Below are 20,422 nucleotides of genomic sequence, written 5' to 3'. Positions count from 1 at the left end.
AGACTAGTGGAACAAAAGGTTAAGGAAAGTGTTCCACATGAAAATCATCTCTTTTAGTCATTAGTTTTTCTGCAGTGTTTTTGGGGATAAGAGGTTCGCAACTGTCAGTCAAATCCACCATTTGGAGAATTGTCATTTTTTTTCTAATCAAAAATTTAGTTGGAGACGCAAAGGAGATGTTGAAAGTAGTTTTAAAGGACCTGAAATTCCACAAACAGAGTTTTGAGTTAAATGAATATGACAAGGACACAAGAAGGAGAAGAACAAAGAAGCAATGAGTAGAGAGCTGACAGCAGGAGGCATTTTGAACCCAAAAATCACTGCTTTTTAATTTATTTATTATAATTATTTTTATGTCCCTCTGTATTGACCTTTAAGAATTTGAAGAGCTTTTGGGATTTTTTTATTATTATTTGTCCATATTGGTTCATAAGCCTTTTGGAGGGGCGACTCTTCGGTTGCTGCTGGTATATTAAAATTTAAAACACAGGATGTACTTATATTTGACAGATATTGGTGTTTGGTTTGTTTTAAAGTTTGTGGTAGAGGTAGATTGAACAGCATAGGATTGTAATACAATGAATTGTAATAGAAACAGAACGCCTCGGTTACGACTGTAACGTCGGTTCCCTGAAGAGGGAACTTGCGCTGCGTCGATTGACGCTAAGGGAACGCTTCACGTGATGACGTCTTGAAGCACATGTAAAATCAGTCCAATGGTGTGACTGAACGTCAGAGGCGCGTGACTAGGGCTGTGCCGGTAAACTTGACAACCGCACCTAAACACATTTTATGTATGTGAATGCTATTTTACATGAATATTATGACACGAGTGAAGCACAAAGCTTTGTTTACAAAATAAATAATAGGTTAGCAATTAAATGTTACATCGCCGCCATGGAAACGTTTGGATTCATGACGAATGAGAGAGTTGTACGTGAGCCTATACATTTAAGCTTTGTCGGCTTTGAACTATGGTTTGCGATCTGCTCGCAAGCGTCTCTTCCATTTTTGGTGTGCTACCACAGAAACCGAAAATTCTCGGGCCAGCAGCATGTGTCCAAATTTCAATCTTAACCGTTCTATTTCATCAGAAACGATCCGAAAACAGGGCTTTAAGTGTAAAATACCGAACTTGTCCTTTAAGACGTCATCACGCGAAGCGTTCCCTTAGCGTCAAACGACGCAGCGCGAGTTCCCTTGAAAGAGAATTAAAGTTAAGTAAATGAAGCATTGTTTGGGCAAAAGTTTGGGGTCAGTAAAATTTTATTTATTTATTTTAAAGGAATTAATATTTTCATTCAGTAATGAAGGACATATTAAATTAATCAAAAGTGACAGTACAGACATTTATAATGTTACAAAAGATTCTGTTTCTAATAAATGCTGTTCTTTTGAACTTTATATATGTATCCTGACAAATTTGTATCGGTTTCCACACAAATATTAAGCAGATATTAATGTTCAACATTGATAATAATTGACACAGCAGAGACACAAGTCACAAATACAGTATTAGCACAAATATACTGCTTTTGATATTGACATAACTATATCACAACATGCTCACATTACAAGCATCGACATTAATATTAAATATTTTGAGACATTACTGGATCAAAGAAAGATGACATCATAAAGTAAGGATGTTAAAAAGCAGAACTTAGAAGTCTAGCCTATCATATAACTCACACGCACACCTTTCATAGTGTCACTGTAAACACAACCGAATCTATGTAACCATGGAAATGGAGGCTGTCACTTTATTTGACTTTTTCAGCAGCTCTCACTGTCTTCTGCGAGTATAAGAGTGGTTTTGTGTGTGACTCATCTCTCTGCATGTTGTCAGTGGTTGAGAGAGGCTGAGTAGGAAGAGAGGGTAAGCATCCATCTGGACCAGAGGATGGAAACCAGATGATGACATCTGGAGAGAGAAAGAGAGAGAGAAAGAGTAGTGTCTTAATATGCATATGTATTTGTAGGTAAATTATGGTTTTAGCATGTATACGTGTCTGCCCGTTTAACCCTCTGAGGTCGGCAATCGCGCCGGCGCGATTTACGCAATTTTTTTCCACATAGCAGCTTAATAGACTTAAAATACTCCGTCATTTATGATCATACTGACTTAATAAATATGAAAAAAGAATCTGTGAGATGTCTACTTTTGTATGTGTCCACTTACAATCAAAACAAAACGTTGTGCTTTTGCAACAATATCAGCATGCTGATGGCATTTAAACGTTGTATGAACCTTAGAGAATTTTAAATTCATTGAATTCCAGGGTTGATCTCACTGTATTTATAATAAATTGGATTAAATTAGTTTAACACAGTTAACATGTTTACCTAATTTGATATTCTAACATTTGATTCTGTTCTGTTTGATTTTTAAATTTGATACTTCTTTAATGTTGGTTATAATTAAATTATATTTAAAAAAACTACTATATAATATTAGTACCATCTGGATTTAATTTATAAATTTGGCATTACAAACTTTCTCAGATAAAGTTTCTCTATCATTTACTGACAAGGCTTGATACCCCCCCCCCCCCCCCACACACACACACACACACACACACACACACACACACACAATACCCACACCCCCAACCCTTAGGAGCACATTATAACTCTTCAGGGAACAATCAAAATACATCAAATAATGGATTTTTCATGTTATTACACAATTGCCATTATATGCAATTGGAATGGCCATGCAAATGTACCGTGATTCATACCCAAAAGCATAACTCTGATACACACTACAACTACAGTAAGTGTGAAAACAGCTTTAGATGCCGTCACTGTGTTGATATTGTGTTGACATTACAATGCCTGCCAAGTTCAACGTACAAATGAGATCGCTTCAGAGAGAATTGACTATTCTTTCAAATCCTTGCACTCTGATATACATGTATGAAAATATGCAGGGGTTGGACAGTGAAACTGAAACACCTGGTTTTAGACCACAATCATTTATTAGTATGGTTTAGGACCTCTTTTTGCGGCCAATACAGCATCAATTCATCTTATCATGACAGATACATGTCCTGCACTGTGGCCGGAGGGATTTTGAGCCATTCCTCTTCCAGAACAGTGGCCAGGTCACTACGTGATGCTGGGGGAGAAAAACATTTTCTGACTTGCTCCTCCAAAACACTAGCCTGGTCCTACCAGACTCTCGTACATTTCATTTGTACATAGAGTCTGGCCACTTTCCATTGACAAGCGTTAACTTCCTTGAAGGTGGGTGCAAGTTTAAAACTATTGGATCTGCCATAACCAATCGCTAACGTTTGGTCGTGAGTCTCGTGACGCATGTCAACTCAAACTAGCGCACGACCTCAACGTCATCGTTCTCAGCCACTCCCTCTGTTCGCTGGTTGGACCGATAAAAAAATTATCGGAGAAAACCCAAGAATATACCGCAAGCCCAGACGTAGTATTGAAGGAAAATTAAAATTGATCGTAAGTACGTAGGAGGGCGGAGCCAGGCTACCAAAACAACCCAAAGTGCCTCAATAATATTCATATCTGGTGACTGTGCAGGCCACGGAAGATGTTCATCAAATCATTCTGTCACCAAGACTTCAAGACTTGAAATCAAATCATCAAGTCTTGCTGAGTGTATTCTGATACACGACACCACCTTCAGGATACAGTTTTTTGAACCGTTATGTGCACATGGTCCTCCAGAATTGTTTTATAGTCATTGGCAGCACATCTCGCACAGGTAGTGTGTCTATGATATTGCAGCCCAAACCATTACTGATCCACCCCCGTGTTTTCCTCTGGGCAGCACAGTCTGGGTGTTAGGCCTCTTAGCACACCGTAACTCTCCCGAATGTGGAAAAGAAGATGGACTCATCAGAGAACAATACGTCTTTCACATTGTCCAAATCCCAAGATTTACTGTTGGCACCATTGAAACCTGACATTTGCCATTGTCATAAGTGACCAAAGGTTTGGCTGCAGCAGCCTGACCATGAATATTGACTCTGTGAAGCTCCAGATGAACAGTTTTGGTGAATATTAAAGATACAATCTGGGTTAGTACCCCTGGACGTCCCTTTCAGACAGCTTCCTCTTGCATTGACAGTTACTAAAACCTGTTGGATTTGATTCGTCTTATGTGGTGGTATGCCAACATTAAAGGGTTAGTTCTGACCCTTTACTGTGTTCTGACCCTCGAATACTGTGGCTTTCGATACACCACAAAGACTTGCTGTCCTGGTCACAGATGAGCCAGCGAAACACGTACCAACAATTCAACGTCTTTTGAACTCTGATATATCTCCCATTATGTTGGATTACAATATTTTATGTACAGCTGTGCTATTGCTCTGCCAATTTAACCTTCACACTCGGCTCTTACTGATGGAATGTGAAATCAGTGAAGATTGGCCATGCATAAACCTTCAACTCTATATGGGCCAGGGTTTCAGTTTCATTGTCCAACCGTGTATGTAGTTGAATAGCATCTGAATTAGCATCTGAGCTGTGTATCTGAATATTAGATACTGTTTTTCATATTAAAGGAGAACTCCGGTGCAAAATGAACCTTTGGTCTAATTACACATTGTTACCTAGTCAACCGTTATCTGAGATTTGTTTTCATGATTATCGAATGTAAATAGTTTTATCTCTAAAAACAGTTTAGCCTATAACGCTAGTATAACGCTAGTATATGGGGCATGGAGTAATGACAAATAAAAATCGCTTGTTAATACCACTAACAAGGCTCAAAATAGCCCCACACTAACACGGTAGCATAATGAGGGTCCCTACCTTCAAACCGAAGCATTGAGAACTTTGACAGTGTCCAGACAGTTTAATAAGGAGATATTTTATACATACAGTCAACTTCACGTATATAAGCAGAAGCCATCTTAGAAAAACAGACTCTATCAATCGATCTACGAACCACCGATCCAAATGCGCTGAACTGTGTAGAATCTCATATCGTCCAGCGCATTTGGATCGGTGGTTCGTAGTTCGACTGATAGAGTCTGTTTTTCTAAGATGGATTCTGCTTATATACGTGAAGTTGACTGTATGTATAAAAGATCTTCTTATTAAACTGTCTGGACACTGTCAAAGTTCTCAATGCTTCGGTTTGAAGGTAGGGACCCTCATTATGCTACCGTGTTAGTGTGGGGCTATTTTGAGCCTTGTTAGTGGTATTAACAAGCGATTTTTATTTGTCATTACTCCATGCCCCATATACTAGCGTTATACTAGCGTTACAGGCTAAACTGTTTTTAGAGATAAAACTATTTACATTCGATAATCATGAAAACAAATCTCAGATAACGGTTGACTAGGTAACAATGTGTAATTAGACCAAAGGTTCATTTTGCGCCGGAGTTCTCCTTTAACTGACATTCATTTACATCACACCATGCATGCATTATAAGCAAATGTCAACATGAATATTTTGAGACATGTCCCACCAATGATTAAATGAAACTGCACTGGATCCGTTAGTGGTGGTGTTTGTTGTTTAGAGCATGTTTATCTGTTTTTTGGTGGTGTGTGGGTGGCTAAATAACTAATATTACCCCTTTTCCACCAGCAAGAACCAGGTGCTGGTTCAGAGCTAGAGCCGGTTCGGAGTTGGTTCTACTGACGGGTCTTCTAAGAACCGGTTTGCCTTTCCACAGGCTAGAGCGCCACAACAGAGCCAGATCTTACGTCACTGTATACATCTCATGTTGCCCAGCAACGCTAGCGCGGCAGCGCCAATCAAAAACACACCAGGCTTGTTCGAGATGGTTCGGCTTCTCGCAGACTGATCGCCGCATGACATCAAAGCACTGCGAAAGCGATCCAAAAGCACAAGGAGTCGTATGCTCTCCAAACACTCCCGGTGCTCTGATCGGTCCGCGCCGCTCCGATGCATCTCGAACAAGTCTTACATCAACAATGGCGGTCGTTGCGTTACTATTCATGCTCATGGCTTTGCGAACCTACATCGGCATCCAAACACGGCGAATCAAACGCGTTCGTGCAGCTCGCCGTAACTTGTGTAGACGGAGATTACAATCGAGCAGCCATTAGCTCGATTAGCAGCTATTTCAAAAATGGCGGTCACAAGTTTCTTTTCGTCTTGTTGGTCACGGTAACCCCTGACCCAAGCGGTTCTTACTTCTAGCCCAGCAATGTTTCGGTGCTACTTAAGAACCACTTTTACTGGTTCGGAGCTGGTGCTTTGGTGGTCGAAAAACAAAGAACCGATTTGAAACTAGGCTCTGGCTCCGAACCAGTACCAGCTCTGCCTTGGTGGAAAAGGGGTATATAAGATTCTTGTCAATGATGAGTGCACGCACTTAAACATCTAGAAGTATTTTGACTGTCTGTGTCTCTTTCTTGTCTCTTGTTCTTTCTGTTTACATTGTTTGCCAGTGCTTGCGTGCCAGATGTTGATTATGCACGGTTTAAAACTAAACTCATCAGACTTTTGTCCCTGGTGTCATATGCATTTTTAATTGTCTCACAGTATCTCTGTTCCTGCCTCTTCTTGTCTCTAGAGATACGACTAGTAGCTTTCTATCTTTCTTTGTCTCAGTCCCAGGCCCTCTTCCTTTTTCTGAATGTTTCAACATCTTGGCCACTTAGACAATGTAATTGTATAGTGACTATCACATTTGAGAGTCAAATCAAAATCAAATGTGAGAGTTATTGTTTTACTGTTTACACTCAACAAAATTAATTCATAAGCATTTTTGTTGTTTTTCAGTGTCAGTTTTTATTCTCTGGAGGTAGTCGATAATTGTTCTTCTGTTTTCTATTTTAATGTTTAAAAATGTAGTTTACGATGGCAAAGCTCAATTTTCAGCAGCCATTATTTTTGCGAGTCGGACAAAAATAACAGATTATTATTTTTTATTTTATTTTCAATGAAAGGATTGTACAGTATTTTAGTTCGATAAGTGGCTTGATAGGGATTTATGGTACTAAATTATATTTATGCAGTAGTTATAATTCATTTATTCACTTTTTGAACATGGATCTGAAAATTTAATTTTCAACTTAAACTGTCATAAATGTTTAACGCTTTATAGTACAGACTTAAGTTTGGTCTCTATTTAAAGACGACTCATAGCTCATTTTTGCTGAAGTGAAAAAAGTTATAAAACTTTACATTTATTGTTATGAAAAATGCACAAAAATGCAATTTTCAATTCTTATATGAAATATACATTTTCCAAAACATGTTTTACTCTAAAACAGTGAGAAAATAAAAGCCATAAATCTAAACAAGCTGTGTTCTGAATTTGAGGTTGATACTGTATCTCAAAAAAATAGCTTTCAGTAAGATCTTGTTTCTGCGCAATACCAAACGTTTCCAATAATTAAATTTTTCTCCCATTTCTACTGTGGTCATTTTTAACCGCGAATAATACAAGTGTGGCTATTTTTTCCAGGACCATTTAACCTTTTCAAACCATGTCCATGAATTTTTATTTGTGTTCACACTGCAAATTCTAAACCAAGTTTCCAAGTTTCATACCATTCTGATGAAGTAAAAACGTCTTAAAAACTCAACTTTGAATTTTTCTGTCGAAAATGACCAAACAGCACCAGAGGGTTAAAGAAAAATGTTATCATCAATGTTGAAAACAAGTGTACTGCTTATAAGGTTCAAAAACATTTATAAAAAAATAAATAAAAACTTAAGTAACATTGCTGGCATTTTTTTATTCATTATTTTGCCCTTGCGGAATAAAGTATTGATTTCTTAAAGACAGTAGTGAAATACTGAATTTACCTCGGTGTGTTATGTTAATGCCCATGTTATTTCTCTGAAAATATTGCAAATTTCATCCTTAATCAGCAAAACCTTTCAAACACTGCCACTAACTGTGAATACTGTAATCCATTCAACTTTATCATTGTCCCAAACATCTAATCCTCAAGATTAAAACATATCCAGCTCAGGATTAACACATCTGGGAAATTACATGCTCATTAATCTTTAGATGAGATTTACAGCCAACAGTTATTTGTCCAACCATCTCTGGATCTGATGTTTGATATTGCTTCAGCCACCATTTTATATATATACTGTAGGCCTATATATATATTTGATTAATCTGTAAGTTTAATACTGTCCTGCTTTTTTGTTTCAAACAAATCAAATCAAATAGAAAGATTTGATGAAACACAAGCCTGCTGTGATTGTGAGTGATGGGTGATGGTGTTATGGAACAGTAGGAGTTATGATGAAGTATACTAACATCAGAAGCAGACAGCAAAGCGTTATGCTCAAATCAAATCTGTGCACATAAACACGTCTCTAAAGGCAAAATCTTATTTATTTTTGCTGATTCCGTAATCAAAAACCATAAAGTCAATATAATTAATAATCAAATTCCTTGTATAAAATCACCACTAGTGAAAATGCTCTTATTTTGCATTATTTTCATATTAACAAATGAGTATGCTGCTTATGATCTAATTTGCAATTAAACTTTTTGTGATGAAAATGTCAGGGACTCCACAAGTTTGTGCAAAACCTGATTATCTGTTTTATCCAGCATGATATGAAAACTTCTGACCTTTACAAAGAAGTTTAAACATGGTCAATTTGATCAGTGACCTATAATAGTGCAAAATCTTAAATATTTCTTCATTAATATCGTAACTTCTATGTCTTTAACATTTTCAAAATCCCAGAACTTATATAAATGCAGGTTTCACTGAAATAAATGCCAGATTTGTGTACATTATGTACAATACATTTGTATATAATACAACTTTGCTGAATTATCATGCTTTTGCAATGTCTTTTAATTAGCCTTTTAATCTGTTATATGTTCTAATATATTATTTTATCCAGTTATAAAACATTATTGTACTTCCATATTAATTTTTATGATTATGCATTAAATACACAATTAGCACCAATTTTCTTGAGTTAAATCATGCATATAATGGACTATAATATGTTTTATGAGGCACTATGAAGACAAAATGTGTTTAAGTCTTTATACAGACCTAGAAAGTGGTACCAAATATCTTATATAGTTGGTTCTCTTCAAGTATTTTGCTATTTCAGTGTATTGCATCTTTGTTGTCAGCCTGCCTTCGAGTGTTTGTCAGGATATTCTCGATTTGACTTTGCTGTTGCTTTAGAAGGTGAAGTTTAAAAGACATTCCTTCTGTCATTTCTCTTCAGGAGATCTACTGTATGTCAGTCTCTATCACAGTCACTTTTAAACAACCTCCCTCAAAAAGGCTTCACTGGAAAGTTTTATCCCAATTTGTCTGTTGTAGATTGTTATCTGTTTTCTAACTTATAACAAGGTTCATTACATTTCAGATTGATTTGCAGCTTCAAAAATCTTGTTCTGAATTCCTTCTTAGCAGATGGAAATACCGACTTAAGTTGATTCTGAGATGCGTTTATTAGTGGAAGTAGAATATGCTTTGCACTCCCTTCCTCTTTGTCTACATTTGTCGTCGTCATCTTTAAAGACATTTACTCACCTTGTTTTAACATGAAGGATTTTCCCCTTCATATTTAATTACAGGCACAAGGATGTGTTCGGTGTGTGTGTGTGTGTGTCCGTTTGTGTGTGACCTCAGCGGGGTCTTGTCTTTGCCAGTTAGAACACGCAGGCCAAATTTTTATCTCACAATGGCAGCTGACTCACACAACATGAGCCAAAGTCTCCTTCAAGAGAATTAACCAAATCATTAGAGATAAAGAAAGAAAGAGAGGGGGGAGGGACAGAGAGAGACTCATTATTGTCTGAGTAGTTTACTGAAAGGTCGCTTCCTCCCTCTTTACCGTCCACTAAAGATGTTTGTGTCCTTTTCTCTGTTCATATTGTAGAGGTTGTAAGTGTATGTTTATGGGCCTGAGTGATACAATTGTTGTCATATCCACTGTATACAAACTAGCTCTGCTATATAACATACTGGGCTGCTTTGTTGTATCCTGTCTTCTAAAGTCCCTAACATACTTTAGGCGAAATCGAAGAACAAACTGGTTTGATGTCATTTCGAACAAAATTAGGCCAAAACAAAGTTTGTTTGGAGTTAATTTCAGGAGTTTCACAACTTTGCAAAGCGAACTTTCCAGAAACGATTGCTAAACACCTTTAAACTACCATAGGTGGCGATTACGTAATAGGAAGGTGTGCTCTGAGGCTCCGCCTTCTTTGACGTGAAAATCTTCTCTGGCTATACAGTAATTTCTCGACTGTGCGACAGAAAGTCAAGTGGTTATGACGCAATCGTTAGCCTATTTTTACAAAAACGGCTTCTACGGGGCCATAATGTAAGATACAAAGTAATGGAGCCTTTTATACATTGTCGTGTTTCTTTAGAAATAAATAATGGACAAAATGGAGTTTTTGGACGCCTCAGATGTAAAGTTATTCACTGTCAAAGTGACGCCAAAATGAATGGGAGTCAATGGAATGCTAACAGGATGTGATGTTCTGCTACAATGGCGGCCCCGCGGGGAAGCTTCAGTTTCCGGCGGATGGATTACCCCCTTGGCTAGCGGTAGCGAGCTAGCTTTGAAAGCATTAGATACCACCTTCCCTTCAGAGCGTCTCCGAAGCCACGCCTCCTTTAAAACACAACGTGTACAGCAGGGAGCAAACAAAAGCGTCATGAGAGACGGTTAAACTACCTGTACCTGTACCACCTGACTGCTGCAGCTCATTTCGGCGTTGATAGTGTTGCCATTGAAAGGCATAAATTCGAGTCACGAACCGCTCAGAGTATAACGTCACGGGTTTCCATCTAGTGGTAGCAAAAGCTTGTTGTTTTGGTTCAGGAGGAACTGTAAAAGGCGGCTGCTGTTTCGGTTTTGGTGCTCGGTGACCGACGTCTGTCTAACTCTGTATATCATGAAACGCGCTGATGATGTGTGATGTCTGCGTAAGCATGAAAATGCATTTTATGTTCCTACGCCTTCAATAGACGAGATATATACATATTAATATATTTAGACCACTTTGCTATCAGGATGTGAAGAGACTTTCAACCAGCAAAACAAAAAATTTGTCTGGAACAATTCACTTACCCTGTCTTTAATTTCTTCTGTTCAGTCCGTCGATGTCAGACACAACTAAAAACTTGAATACCTTTAAAGAGCTTTAAACCACCTTAGTTAAAGAAACCGAGCATAGCAACAGCATAGCAACACCCTAGCAACCACTCTTAGTACCTTAGAAACTGCATAGCAGCACCCTATGATGCTTTAACCCTATGAAGGTTTAAACTAAAGCGATATCTTGGATGAAATGCTATATAAATAAACGTGACATTAATGGACTGTAGGTGTGAATTGCAGAGCTTGTGCAAACATATCCACATCGCTATGATCAGATGCTTTCTTACCTGCTGTTTTCTCACCGCTGTCATTTTTGTTGTGTGTTTATTTTGTTATTGAGAGGAAAGTGTGCAGCACTTTTTTACATACTCATCTAAACGCAGCTCTCGGATGTTCACTAACAGTATATTGCTGCAAAGGTATTTCCAACTTTTTTTTATGAAGAACATAACTTTGTCATGAGTATATCGGGCCCTAAGTGAACCGAAATGGAGTCTGATAAGTGACTGATTTCGGATGTTATACAAAGGCAACAGCTCTGCGTTCTGTAATTTTTCAAAAAATTTTTTAATGAGGTTAGTCTTAACAATAACAACACTTTACTCTTAATGTTACTTATGTTAGTTTTGTGCGACACTACATTTGTGGATTATATTTGTAAACACCTTCTTTTGTGATTGACGAACCTCTGCTTACTGGTGAATATCACTTTTTCTTTAGTACGTAATACACTTCTTTTATTGCCAAAGTGCAAGAGAACAACTTTTGTCCATTATATTTTCCCTTTAAAACTTGATAGTACTCGACCGCAGTGAAATAAAGACATAAAAGAGTGTGCTGTGTTCAGGATCTTCTTCATGGGAGTGTTGTTCAAGAATATGGACTTCTGATGGATTTCAAAGAAACCTACTAAAATCAAAATCCGGTTCTGTTATCGTTGTGTCTCATTTAAATCCATTGCTTCAGGGCAACTCATGCAGTTACTCTGAACTTTTCCATTAAAAAGTGTCTGTTAAATAACAAGTAACTACAAAAAAGGAGGAATACTGCAGCTATATGTGGGAGACAACGTCTTATTTCTTGCTTTAGGAAGGGTTTAAATTGGGCATTTGTGGTTTTTAGTCCATGCTTTTAACTTTGATGCCATCTGTATGTTAGTGTGCAACTAGAAGTTAAAGTCCCCCTGTAGTCAACAATTGTATCCCTTAAAACTCATCTTTGGTTCAATGCAGTTTTATGGAGAAAATACTCAGCAATTGTTTTGACTCATGCCTTTGTACATGGTTTGTCTTAAAGCATATTAAAAACACCACATAGTCATAAAAACAACATTAAACTCTTGATTTCCACCACAGGGGGACTTTAACAAAATGTACTTTGAACCATTATCTGGATTTACCCCACATCGAGTGTCAAGTCTGAGGCAATTTATCCCCCATGTTAAAACTCCATTGGGCCTCAGCCCTGAAGGTCTTCAATATGAGTGTGCATGAGTGTTTATAGTAGTATTTGCATCACATTGTTTGTTTTTATTTATTCTTCCTCCCATTACGATGTGGTTTTACACCAGAAAGCTTTTATTTGAATGCAGTTAACTTGACATGTCCCTGAGTCCCTGCCTATATGAGTCACTCCTGCAGCTCGACAGTAAACTGGATTAATTCATGTTTGTCAGTGTGCTTCATAGCAGCAGCATCCTGAGCTTCTCTAATCCACGTTCAACAATATACATGAGGGGACCGTTCAAAAGTTTGGGTTCAGTTTTAAAAAAGACAAGTCTGCATTTATTTGATTGAAAAAAACAAAACAAAAAACAACGTAATATTGTGAAATATTATTGCCATTTAAAAAGGCCGTTTTCTGTTTTAATAATTTTTAAAACGTAATGTATTCCTGTTGACTTCTCAGCATCATAGCTCCAGTCTTCAGTGTCACATGATCCTCCAGAAATCATTGCATGAGGGCTGAATGAATGATGTGAGAGAATAAGTAAATAATCAAGTGAAGTGGAGTGAGTGGATAAGTGAGTGAAGAGTAAGTGATTGATTGAGAAAATAAGGGGAGGGGTGTACATTAATGAACCCTTTCAAACATAAGTTTAAAATATTCTAGCTGACCCCTTAGAGTAAGTTTAAGGCTACCATTATTGTAGAACACTGTAAAAAAATATATGATCAATAAGTTATGACAACATAGGTTTTTACTGTACATTGCTTTAACTCAACTAAATATGTTCAAGTCCCCCTGTGGTGAAATCAAGCTTTTAATGTCGTTTATATGTCTATGTGGTGTTTTTAATATGCTTTAAGACAAACCATGTGCAAATTCATAAGTCAACACCATTGCTGAGTATTTTCTCCTCAAAACTGCAGTGAACCAAAGACAGCCTCAAAAACGCGGTTTGAAATCGCTGGTGTTTCTGATGTCACAAACTACCTTGTAACCAATCACGTTAACGTGTGATCGTCAACGAGTGGATATCTGAGCTGGCGCCAGTGAGTGGAGGCGGGGCTAATTTACATATTCATAGAACATTGTATACTAAATGAGGCAAGGGTGTAGAGTTGCATTCAAGTTATTTTAAGGCATGAATAATTTTTTTTTACATGTAATTTTTGTGATTTAAGAATTGTTCACGTTTTTATATAAGCTATACACGTTATATAAGTTATACATATTTAAAAAAAGTCAGTTTTACTTAAATATTTAAGGCAGCAACTTTTTTTACAGTGAACAAATCACCTTATTATCATTATAAACCTTTATAATGATCATGTTAGGCGATCTATAACACGTGGGCGCTGCCATGTTAGTTTGCACAGCAATTCAGAGAATCGGATCTGTCGGATTTACAACACGTCAATTCATCCACATCTCCCGAAGTACATGAAAGTAAGCGGCTGGTGAAGTGAGATGAATAGAGTAGATTTTATAGTTATCTAATACCTACACAATGTGTATTTGATATGAATAAAACACGTCGTCCATTTATATAGTCTGTATAATGCACTAAACGTTCTTATCACACCGGCGTGATCGTACGTGCCAAAGGGTTAATGAATAAAAGTAAAGGAATAAACATTGAGTGAACTATTAAACGAATCCTCAAATGAGCACAACTCTTAAACCCCCTGCTGTTGTTTATAACTTTAAAACTCTCAACTGTTGTTTACTCACTTGGCATGACTCTGAGTCACAGACCTCATGACCCAATTACCCGAGTTTAACCACACAACTTTAAACAGCCCGGAGATGCTGAGGTATCTTCAGATCTCAGATCACACTCTAACCTTCACGGATATATTTACAGCTGTAATGAGTTTGACTCGAGGACTGTTTGAACACGTCGAGTTTCTGAAGGTAGATCTGTGGTATGACTCAGTGATATTGAGAGCCCTCAGAGAGTCACCTCTTTAATTCGGTCCGCTGTGGCTGGATGACTTTGACACTTTTAATTAATTAATGCCGTTACACGTCAATTAACATGCACGTTAAGAGGTCAGATATACAAGCGCTGCTCATATAACTTTCAGACGTGCAAACTGGTCCACTCGGTACTAATAAAGGTCCTTTATATTAAAATTTGTCAATATCAGCTGATATACATTCATATATTTTTTTTAGTTAGCGACCTGTGTTAAAATCACAATTTATTAGTGATGAAAATCTGAACTCTAATGTTCAGATGCAGGCTTAAACCATATTTTGGGACAAATATGAAGACCATTAAACATGACCAGACATGCTGTGCTAAAATAAGTGCCAAAAGGATACTCCTAAACTGATCACATCACAGACACACGGGACTTGAGATCATGTCCATACCAATCCAGAACCATGGAGTGTATAGTAGGCGGGATTTTGGACTGTATAGTGTTTACCTTCAAAAAGACTTCTGTGCTCACAGAAAGCAAACATGTTTCACAAAATGACTAAATCGCAGCCTATCGGAACTTGTAAGATGTTTAATATGTGGAGCGGGATTTTTGACCAATGAGATTGTACTTAAGGCGGGACTTTTATGAGCAAGGTTTTACCAACAGTATGAATGAGGCTGATTGTGCAAAATGGTTTGACATTTCAAAAACTATAAAAAGTTTGAATGAAATATGAAAAACTATAAATCAGAAAATCCCAGTCCATCAGAACTTTTTAATGCCTATGTGGTAATGTAGAACATACATTTTGACCAACAGGATTTTACTGTGGGAGGGGCTACAAAGCTCAACAAGATGAAAAAGAAAGCAAAATAACATCAAAATGTCTCGTTTTGTGGTATAGTTGACATTTGCAGCTCATTCATGAAACACAAGGATAACAAATTTCAGATTTTTAAGTATAGTTTAAGTGATTAGGTTTAAGTGATTAACAACCTAATGTTTTCACAAGCTATTTGAATGGGATTCATTGTACAAAATGGTTGCAAAAACCCAAAACTAAACGAGAAAAACATCCTTTTTTTTATTCTAGACTCAAATTGAACTATACCGAAAGGACCGAAACTTCTAGGTGAAGGTGTTTCAAGTTTTTCCTGATCGAGCAATTTGCCATTCACTGACAGTGTTCAAAGGTGATCTGTGAAGTTCTTTTGGGTCGTACTTCTTAATTAACCGGCGTTCCTCCTGCATTCTTGGCATGATCAAAAGATCTCTGCCGGCAGAAATGGAAGATACGTTCGATTAAAATGAGCCCTGAAAGTATATTAATAGCTAAGTCTGTTAGCATTCTCAAGGGAAATGGTGAAATCCAGCTCTTATGAATTCATCCAGACACCAGGAAGACTGCAAAAATAAGTCTCTGGCTTTTGGACTTATTTTCCTCACCCTTGCCTGCTACGGACTGGAAGAATAAACTGGATTGACTCTAAGTGTGTGAATTACCTGACAAAAGCAAGAGGCAGCTCTGCTATTTTGTCTGGTGAGGGTAAGTGGGAAAAATTGCAGGGAATTACACCTATGGAGTGGACATCCCTCTCTTTCTCACTTGGCCTCTTTTTACCTCGCTTTCTTGTTCATTAAGGTGATTGACACTGGAGCTGGAGAGGGTCAATAGGTGCTGGTGTGCAAAGGAGAAAGGATAGAGATCCCTTTGTAATTTCTGTTTTGTCCTGTTTCCACTCGCTTTATCTCTGTCTTACATGCTTCATTCACAGCACAATCTCAGCGTCATTCTCTTTCAATACCGCTGTCAATCGAACAGAAAACTGTACATCATGACTGCTGAAAAGTGCTATAGATGTGTGATTTCAAAGATTGTTTCAGACGAAGTTGTGAGGAATGTATTAGTGTGATCCCACCAGGTTTTTTGTCCCTAATGGTGTAGCCTTAGCCTAGTGGTTAAAGATCTGGAAAGGAAACTGAATGCTTGTCGTTTGGGGTCGGTCAGTAAGATTTTTTAATGTAGTCTCTTATGCATACCAAGGCTGCTTTTATTTATACAGTAAAAACAGTAATCTTGTGAAACCTTATTTTGTAAAAATAACTGTTTTCTATTTAAATATAGTTGCACATGATCTCATGAAACATTTCTTATTATTATCAATGTTGAAAACAGTGCTGCTTAATATTTTTGTAGAAATCGTGGCATTTTTTTCAGGATTGTTTGATGATTAGAAAATTTAAAACAGCATTTATTAATAAATAGATTTTTTTATAACATTATACATGTCTTTACTGTCACTTTTGATTAATTGTATGCATTCTTACTGAATAATTACATATTTCTGGCATGAAACTCTTGATGGCGAAGGCTGATAGGTCTTTAACTCATTTGGGAGCGATCACATCATTATCTACATGGCACAGCTGATTGGTTGCTGTGTCATAAGCAGCCAATGAGCTGCGGCTCAAGATTCAAATACTAGTAGTGTTGCAGTTTGCAGCGCGCTTCCAGAGACCCTCCTCCTTCCCCAGCTCCACCTGTATAGATCTGCTACGAAGTAATTCATGTATGTTACATGCGCAGAAGCAGCACGTCTTACTTGCTCACAGCAGCATGTCTGTGAATGTATGACTTTGTCTGTAACCTGTATGACTTTGTGTCTTCTGTTGACCGCAAAAGAAGATCGTTTGAAGATTGTTGGGGTCCATACAACTTTCATTGCATGTACCAAAAACACAAAGGCATTTTTTTTTCCTCGCCAAAATATTTTCTTTTGAGGTCCAGGAAGAAAGCAAGCCATACAGGTCTGGAACGGCATTAGGGTGAGAAAATTATGGAATTTTTCAAACATTTTGGGCAAACTATCCCTTTAAGTGCAATCCAAATCAAAGACTGCAAGTACAATCAGACATGGATGTTTTAACCCTTCCATTATGAAGGAAGAGATAAACATGTTTACTCTTGCTGCTCCAAATTCATTTAGATATTCATGAGGTGATATTTGAGTTCTTTGACAGAGGAAGGAATGCACATTGAGAGAAGAAGAGGGGTTCATCTGTTTATTTCATGGCGTTTTATCTTCTCCTGTTCAATCACAGATCCAGATATTAAGAGTGACAGATGATCAGAATAACATGCGCCTCCAATCCAAATATTATATGTAGTCGTATGTGTGTGGCTTCTGCTCATGCATGAACATGGGGTTGTGTTTGAATTATCCATTCCCCCCCCCCCCTCTCTCTCTCTCTCTCTCTCTCTCTGTCTCTCTCTCTCTCTCTCTCTCTCTCTCTCTCTCTCATGTATCTGATGCTGCTGGTGTTCCTCTGTCAGTTCCTGATGATTTAAATCTTTCATGACTTGTCTCTCATTCTCACTTCCTCCCTCATGCTTATCCTGTTCTTTTCCTTTCATCCGCTGTTTCTCGTGTCCTTTCTTCTCTCTCCTCTGCTCTTCATTTGCCCCGGCACACCATCTTCTTCCCTGAAACTTCATCTCTCACTTTGTGCTTCACCCTTGTTCGTGTTTGTAAAGTTTTCAGGAGAATATGGGTAGGAGAAGGAGCGAGAGAAAGATCACAAATGAGATTTCTTTAATATCTCAGCTGTTTCTTCTGTGCATTAATGAGAGCAAACTTTTGCTTAAAGCCGAGTTTTATTTTCCACACTATTTTGTTGCCTAAGACAAAATTTGCAAGTTGTGTAAGATTTATTTCATCTTAAGGCAAAATCTGTTGTCTTGGACCACATAACTGGCTGATAAATTGTCTTTGGGATGAATCTTATCTGGCAATGTTATAGATTTTGGTTCACATTCCTCCTACGACACCCGTCCAATGAATAACCAATTGGAGTGCAGAAATTGAGTGTGTGTGTGTGTGTGTGTGTGTGTGTGTGTGTGTGTGTGTGTGTGTGTGTGTGTGTGTGTGTGCAATCACAATGTGCACATTTTTATGCATTTTGTATGATCGCATACATTTGACAAAAATGTGCAGTATAAAACAGCAGACTGCTGGGAATAATTTCTTCCAATGCAGAGAACCCATTTACAGTGTTAACGAATGATCATTCGCAGTTTTTAATCTTGTATTGTGACTAAACGGCTGCATTCTTTCTTTTTCAGAACAATTTTTGTAAACAATATACATGCTTTGTTGTCATAAAAGAAAACTTTGCCCCCCAAAAATGAAAATTCTCTCAACATATACATTTGGGGAGTTTCTAACCCATATGATTTCCTCAGACAAGCAAACAAGTTAGTCATCTTTTTTTTTTCTTCAAGAGGGGTCATAATTTTTTCAATAAGTCAGTTACATAAAAAGGTTGATTGGTCTAATTTAAATACGAATTGTTTCATTTTAAATGTTAAGTTGTAGCAATTTTGTTTGTTTTTGTCATTTTTATTATTTATTATTATTTATTTTTAATTTTAAAAAAAGTCTATGTAGTTTTATTAATTTTTGTTTCAGTTTACAACTAAAAATGCTGTAATATGCTGCCAGGCCAGTAGTTGGCGATGACACTTTGTAAAGAAACATTACACACCTACATGTACATGTAATACGCATGACGCCACCGGTTTCACAAATTCGTGTTTTGTTGTTAACATAGAGACGATAACGGTATCCGGTTTTTAAAAACTTGCATTTCACGCCGGCAAAACGCAGTTGTGCACGGCCAAAATGCATGAAATGTTTTCAGTTTTTAGGTGAAAACGGTGTAGTGGAAATGGCCCCTAGTTACCTATAATAACCCTGCCTCAGACGTACTAAAAGAATCATGAAGGATCCCGAATCGTTAAGTGCAGTCAGAATCGGAACCAGGATCATTCCAATGTCTTCCTAATTACTGTGGTGACCTTGAGCAAGACACTTGTTTTACTGCAAGGGATGGGATTGGAAAACACACATTTTGTCAAAGCATGTGTTCTTCTAACCAGGCCAGAGCTCACTGTTAAGATATTTCTATACAAAACTAGATTAAAGATTCATGTAATGAGGTCGTGTGACAACAATGTAGCACAGTTTGTTTAGTTTGGAACGTTTATTATTTTATAATGTGTACTGTGTCACTTGCTATTTCTAGCGTTTTGGCAGTGCCATATATTTTGGGTCACATTCTCACAGTGTGACTTCTCCTACGACACCCGTCTAATATATAACCAATTAAAGCGCAGCATTTGCTGAGTTTGTGGTGTGAGAAAGAAAGCAACAGAGACAGAGAGCGGGAAAGACATTACCTTAACTCTTTTCCCACCTGTGTTTTTTTTTTTTGAATAGTTGCCAGCCAGTGCCAGCATTTTTGATAATGTTCACAAAACTTTCATGGCCCCCAGAATATTTTGAATGTTCTGTATCTGAACTTACAATATATGTTCTTATGCTCTTATAGAAAGAATTATGGAAGCATGTTTCTGCCACAAAATAAAACATTTTAAAAGATAATTGCGACTTTTTATCTCACAATTGCGAGTTTACATCTCACAACTTTGACTTTATAACTCGCAATTGCTACTGTAGTTTATATCACGCAATTATGACTTTTTCTAGCAATTGCAAGTTTATATCACTGTGATGGAAACAAGCTTTCATAAAGAACAGAGCCTCTGCTTTAAAATAAATAAATAATTAAAGGAAGCATTTTTGTCAAAGACCGTGGTCGGATCAGATTCAGGAACATGATCAAAAAAAATAGATCACGTCCATCACTAAATCTTTTACAGTCCTATACCTCTTTGTGAGTTTGACATATGTGACCCTGGACCACAAAACAAGTCACATGGGTAAAACATTTTTTAATTGAGATTTATACATAATATGAAGTGCAAAAAAATCTAAACATTGAGAAACTCGCCTTTTAAAGTTGTCCGTTTATGTTCGCGATTGTGCTGCATTCACTCACAAAAATATATATTTTGTATATATTTATGGTAGGAAATTTACTAAATATCTTCATGGAACATGGTCTT

The 20,422-nt window shown here is 37.3% G+C and overlaps 1 protein-coding gene across 3 annotated transcripts in view; it reads left to right on the top strand.

The window, feature by feature from the left end:
* The window catches only part of sdk1b (sidekick cell adhesion molecule 1b), a gene marked incomplete at its 5' end in the record, with an annotated part of 213,756 nt that overhangs the window by 98,664 nt on the left and 94,670 nt on the right, over positions 1-20,422 (top strand). The window lies entirely within an intron of this gene.

This window comes from Phoxinus phoxinus (genome assembly GCF_949152265.1).
Source record: "Phoxinus phoxinus genome assembly, chromosome: 6".
NCBI lineage: Eukaryota > Metazoa > Chordata > Actinopteri > Cypriniformes > Leuciscidae > Phoxinus > Phoxinus phoxinus.
The sequence above is the reverse complement of the archived record's forward strand: the minus strand, read 5'-3'. Positions and strand labels throughout refer to the sequence as shown.